Source organism: Herpailurus yagouaroundi, unplaced genomic scaffold, assembly GCF_014898765.1.
Source record: "Herpailurus yagouaroundi ecotype Mexico unplaced genomic scaffold, PumYag 191, whole genome shotgun sequence".
Taxonomy (NCBI): Eukaryota; Metazoa; Chordata; class Mammalia; order Carnivora; family Felidae; genus Herpailurus; species Herpailurus yagouaroundi.
The window spans coordinates 2,336,468-2,342,525 of record NW_024412422.1 but is presented as its reverse complement, the minus strand read 5'-3'; positions in this window follow the sequence as shown (position 1 = coordinate 2,342,525).

Sequence of the window (6,058 nt, the reverse complement as noted above, 5' to 3'; positions counted from 1 at the left end):
TGTATTGTAGTGACCATCTTTGGAAAGAAAATACAATCTGCCCAACTTTTAAAACTTCTTTTTTTCACTTCTAGATTAAGATATATTTTAAGTTTATTTTGAGAGCGTGCACACAAGCAGAGGGGGGATAGAGGGAGAGAGAGAATCCCAAGCAGGCTCCATGCTGTCAGTACAGAGCCTGATGCAGGGCTCAAACAGGAGATCATGGCCTGAGCCCAAATCAAGAGTCCGTGGCTTAACTGAGCCACCCAGGCACCCCGAGATTAAGCTATTTTTGACAAAATACAACACGTTTTCAGTACATCTCCTTGATAGTAGAGTCATCGTTTTATTGGAGGTTAAAATCTTATTCAGGGACCCAGGAGTGAGGGATGATGGATTCACACTGAAGTCTTTCTACATGTATCACCCTGAGGGCCCCTTGGTTCTCCTCCTTTAAGGCTTTCGTGAGACCATTGCATCCTTGATAACTGTTGTTCATTCTTGAGTAATGGGCCCCGTCCAGACAGGACCTCAGATGACACAGAAGTGCTATCCGCTTGCGGTGGCCTTTGTGAAGAGGGTAATCAGGGTCCTTGGGCACAATTTGCTTGACTGTCTCTACCTGTCCAGGTGCTCTCCTTTTCACCAGCTGAACAGCTCCACCATTGGGCCAGTTGCCCAGGTCCCCCGCAGTTTGTAGAAGACCCTGCTTGCTGCGCCTCCCTCCTCCACTCCATTCCAGTCCCGCCACCTTGGTCTCACTCCTTCCGTTCCCAGGCTAATGAGTCTAGTAGACGGTAGCGTTGATTTCCTTTCTTTGTTGTAACAAACGTGCCAGGTTATGTAAGATGTAGTCATTATGGGGAACTGGGTGAAGGATCTAGGGAAAGTCAGCATTGTTTTTGCAACTTTCTGGAAGTCTATAAATACTCCAAATAAAGTGTGTGTGTGTGTGTGTGTGTGTGTGTGTGTGTGTGTGTGTAGGCACACATTAAACGCAAGACCTATGTGAAGTCAGCCACGTGTCTTTGTCAGTGTTTTTAAAAACAATCCTTTGAGTGATATAGTCATTATTAGAAAGTTTTAATATTTAATAGACACAATGTTTGGCTAACAGTGCATATCTGAATGTGGCAGATTATAAGTGGCTGATGGATGAACGTCTTGCGGGGTTATTCCTACTTCCTTATTTAATAACTGGGTTCGCGAGGGCTTCTTAAGCCTGAGTGACCCATGCTTTGTTGCCGGGCCTGGCCCAATGACCCCTACCAAGGCCCCTGTCCCAATTTGTCTATCAGAGAAAAATGAATCTATTTCAGGAGCTATCAGTCCTCATTATCTCTAATTGGGTCTGGCGGCTGGAGACAGGCCTCATTATTTTTAATTGGGGCCCATCATTCTAGAACAAAACACCACCCAGTTACATGCAGATTATGTGGGGCTATGTGTTTGCAAGTTCAAAGTGAAATTGCATTGTGGGATTTCCAGGAAATCACACTATTTTCTGTCCTTTAGTTTCACCTAGCTTTAGGGTTGTAATCTTGGGTTGTTAAACCAAAAATAACAATGGAATTGGGACTGTCTCTGTTTATATCGGAGGGTTTTTGCTGTTGATGTTAGCACGTGGGTAGTTGTAATATAAGTTTTTTTTTTTTTTTCAAAATTAATATTATAATACTGGATATAATCTGGCAGATTGCTCATTTAAGTATCATTTAAATGCTGCTTCGGGCATGGCATTAGGCCATGGATAAAATTTGCCTTATTTAGAGGGACTCATTTTTGCTCGTTTTAATTTCCTATAAAATAGGTAATCCTTCCCATAACGCAGGCTTTTGCGTTCCTTGGCTACCCTGCTAAATCATCAGTCAGTCACTTCCTGCTTTGCTGAAGGTGGAAATCCATTTTAGAAAATCCGGAAGTGTCCGTGTCCAGTGCTGATTGCTGGAGTCTTTGGCTGTTGCAGCTTCCATACTATTTCAACGATCCGTGATGGCAAGTAATTTCTTTGTGGACAAGCTTTGAATGCCTTCCAAAGGCTCTTGGAGGGGCTGTTGCCGCTTGGAGATCGAAGCTGTGAGGTCCGGCACGGGTCCTGTCCCCTGAGCGTGCCCGTGTGGGGCGGGGTCTCTGAAGTCCCTAGACGCCTTACCAAACACTCAGACACAAAATCTGGGCCCTCCTGAGAGCCGAGAGCTGTAAGCAAAGCAGACCGCCCTGGAAGGGGAATTGCAGGAGCGGCTTCTTGCTTTGCAGCCTCAGGGATACTTTTTCAAGACCTTTCAGAAAAGGGAAAAGGCCAGGGCAGGCCTAGCATGGGATGTGAAAGAATCAATATGGCAGGAGTCAGCTCCTCGTTCCCATGCCATGATTTCTCTCGTCCACACTCCGTTGTAGGATGTAGCTCTTGGCTTAGCTGGGGGTAGCTGCTTTTGTTTAATTTGCTATTAATGCGGGGCGCCTGGGTGGCTCAGGTCATGATCTCGCGGTCTGTGAGTTCAAGCTCCGCATCGGGCTCTGTGCTGATGGCTCGGAGCCTGGAGCTTGCTTCGATTCTGTGTGTGTGTGTGTGTGTGTGTGTGTGTGTGTGTGTGTGTGTCTCCCTCCCTCCCTCTCTGCCCCTTCCCCGTTCCCACTCTTTCTCTCTCTCTTGCAAAGATAAATAAACATTAAAAAATCAAGAAAATAATAATTTGCTATTAATGCTTTCTTATTTTAGGAAATAAAATATGCTCTATTTCCTGGCATATACGTGGCTTACCCCGGTAGGGATTTTCTGCCACCCTCTCGTGTTTGAGATTCCTTCTGAAATCTCTCTGTCTCTAGTAGACAGTCCGATTAGGTGCTGTGTCTTCCGATGACAGATTTGCCATATGAAAGAGACTTGTCACAGACCTTCCTGAGGTTCTCCTGAGTGGCTGAAGACTGAATTCCCACTTGTGAAAACACACGAAGAACATGTCTTCTGGCGCCCTTTGTTCTAGGGACACTCAGCGAATATTTACCAACAAGGAGGAAAGTAGGTCAGTAGTCACTAATGTCTACAAACAGGGGCACTGTTTTCCCTGCGTGTATGCAGCGCATGTTTGCAGTTCGAAAAACAAGTTTGATGCGCCTCCTGACCCCCTCTTGAAGAGGGAAATTTGCCCCCATTTGGAGTGTCAAAGCCTGTGTACGTGTGACCTCATGAACCGTGATACTAATCCCGGGAAGTGGATATTATCCATGTTTCTGCAAGTGAGAAAATATGGCTCAGAAAGGTTAAACGCTTAGCGAAGCCAGAACCAGAGCCATAGAAAACCCCAGCGGAAGCTACTGCCTCTCACCGCCTCCAGCTGTCTCTGCTTTTCGGCAGGATGTTTTCTTGATTTACAAACCTTTCCTCCTCTTCTTACACCTAGAATTCTTGTTAGTTCTGTGGTGAATTTTTCTTGCTGTTTGCTATTTTTTTAATTTTAATTTTTTAATTAATTAAATTATTTATTTGAGAGAGAGCGTGCACACGTGGGAGAGGGGCAGAGAGAGGGACACGGAGGATCTGAAGCTGGCTCCACCCTGACGGCAGCTAGCCCAACGCCGCTGGGCTCAAACTCACGGACCCGGAAATGACCACCTGAGCCCAAGTCAACGCTCAACCCACTGAGCCACCTAGGCACCCCTGTTTTGTTGTTGTTGTTGTTGTTTTTAAACAATAGCTTTATTGAGATAAGTTCACATACTTTTAAAATACATACTTTATGGGGCGCCTGGGTGGCGTAGTCGGTTGGCGTCCGACTTCAGCCAGGTCACGATCTCGCGGTCCGTGAGTTTGAGCCCCGCGTCGGGCTCTGGGCTGATGGCTCAGAGCCTGGAGCCTGTTTCCGATTCTGTGGCTCCCTCTCTCTCTGCCCCTCCCCCGTTCATGGTCTGTCTCTCTCTGTCCCAAAAATAAATAAACGTTGAAAAAAAAAATAAAAAAAAAATAAAATACATACTTTATTTATTATTTTTTTTTAAGTTATCTCTACCCTCCATGTGGCACTCAAAGTCCTGAGCCCTCCAAGATCAAGAATTTCATGCTCTACCAACGGAGCCAGCCAGGGGCCCCCAAATAGGTACTTTTAAAGCGTACAGTTCAATGGGTTTTCATGTATATACAAAGTTGAGCAGCCATCACCACTATTCCAGAGTTGGGTTATATTTTTTATTTATTTTTTTGCCTCAAAAAGAAACCCTGTAGTCCGTAGCAATCGATCCTTTTCTATCTCTGCTCAGGCCCTGCTCAGTCCCTGGCAGTAGACTAATCTACTTTGTCTCTCTGGATTTGCCTATTCTGGACACTTCATATAGATGGTACCTTTTGTGTCTGGCTGATTTCACTTAGCATAAAGTTTCTTTTTATTTTTTTAAATTTTTTTTTCAACGTTTATTTATTTTTGGGACAGAGAGAGACAGAGCATGAACGGGGGAGGGGCAGAGAGAGAGGGAGACACAGAATCGGAAACAGGCTCCAGGCTCTGAGCCATCAGCCCAGAGCCCGACGCGGGGCTCGAACTCACGGACCGCAAGATTGTGACCTGGCTGAAGTCGGACACTTAACCGACTGCGCCACCCAGGCGCCCCTACTTAGCATAAAGTTTCTAAGGTTTCTTCATGTTGCAGCATTTGTCAGTGCTTCATTCTTTATAGCTGAATAATAGTCCATTGCATGTACGTATTGTATTTGTTTATCCATTTATCCCGTGATGGATGTTTTATCTTCTTTTCATGCTGTATATCTTAGTCCATGATTCCTACGTGGTCTTTTGGAGGTTGGCCGGATTAGGAAACTTTGTAGCAAATGAAAATATTTCTTACAGCATATGTATAAATTCCTTTGCCTTTTTGACAATACTGTGTAGAATTTCTCTTTTCAAAGCATAAGAAGAATCAACCACAAATGAAAAATAAGCCAAACAGCTACATAACCTCACCAGGATTCTGCAATACTTTTTTTCTGTCCCTGTCTATTTTTTTTTTTTTTAATAAGCTTTGAATTTCAGCAGGGCTGGCAGTAGGGTGAGGCAAGTGAAGCACTTGCCTCAGGGACAAAATTAAAGGGGTCACCATGGGGCGCCTGGGTGGCTCAGTTGGTTAAGCGTCCGACTTCAGCTCAGGTCATGGTCTCCTTGTTCATGAGTTCGAGCCCTGCGTTGGGCTCCAGGCTGACAGCTTAGGGCCTGGAGCCTGCTTCAGATTCTGCGTCTCCCTCTCTCTCTGCTTTTCTCCTGTTGATGATCTGTCTCTCAAAAATGAATAAGCATTAAAAAAAAAAAAGGGGGGGTCACCAAAAATTCTAGATAATATTTTAATGTATTATTTTTTTTTAATCAAAATTCAAAAATCTCTGAATAAAAAACACCAAACATTTAAATGTAGTATATCTGGGTACCATATAGAACGACTAAGTTTATTATTGGGAATAGACTACTTATGAGTAGTGATCATATCTTAAAGAACTTGGAGTCTAGAATGCAGTATCTTGATACTTCTGTGCTGGTGCTGCCCCGATTCTGGGAAGGCCAGGATGTAAGCACAAATATTTGAAAAAAAGTAAGTCTCAGATACAGTTTTGCATGTTGGGATTGGGTAGAAAGGAGAAAGGGGTACTCTTCTGGTTGTGTCAAAGAAAAAGGAGGGGCGCCTGGGTGGCGCAGTCGGTTAAGCGTCCGACTTCAGCCAGGTCACGCTCTCGCGGTCCGGGAGTTCGAGCCCCGCGTCAGGCTCTGGGCTGATGGCTCAGAGCCTGGAGCCTGTTTCCGATTCTGTGTCTCCCTCTCTCTCTGCCCCTCCCCCGTTCATGCTCTGTCTCTCTCTGTCCCAAAAATAAATAAAAACGTTGAAAAAAAAATTAAAAAAAAAAAAGAATAAAAAGTGCAAGAATTAGAATAGCACAAAGAAACACCCCACACCCTTTGCCCAGATTCACCTATTTTTTTTTTTTTAACATTTTTTCATTTTTGAGAGAGAGCGCATGAGCGAGGGAGGAGCAGACAGAGAAAGGGAGACACGGAGTCTGAAGCAGACTCCAGGCCCCAAGCTGTCAGCCTGGATGGAG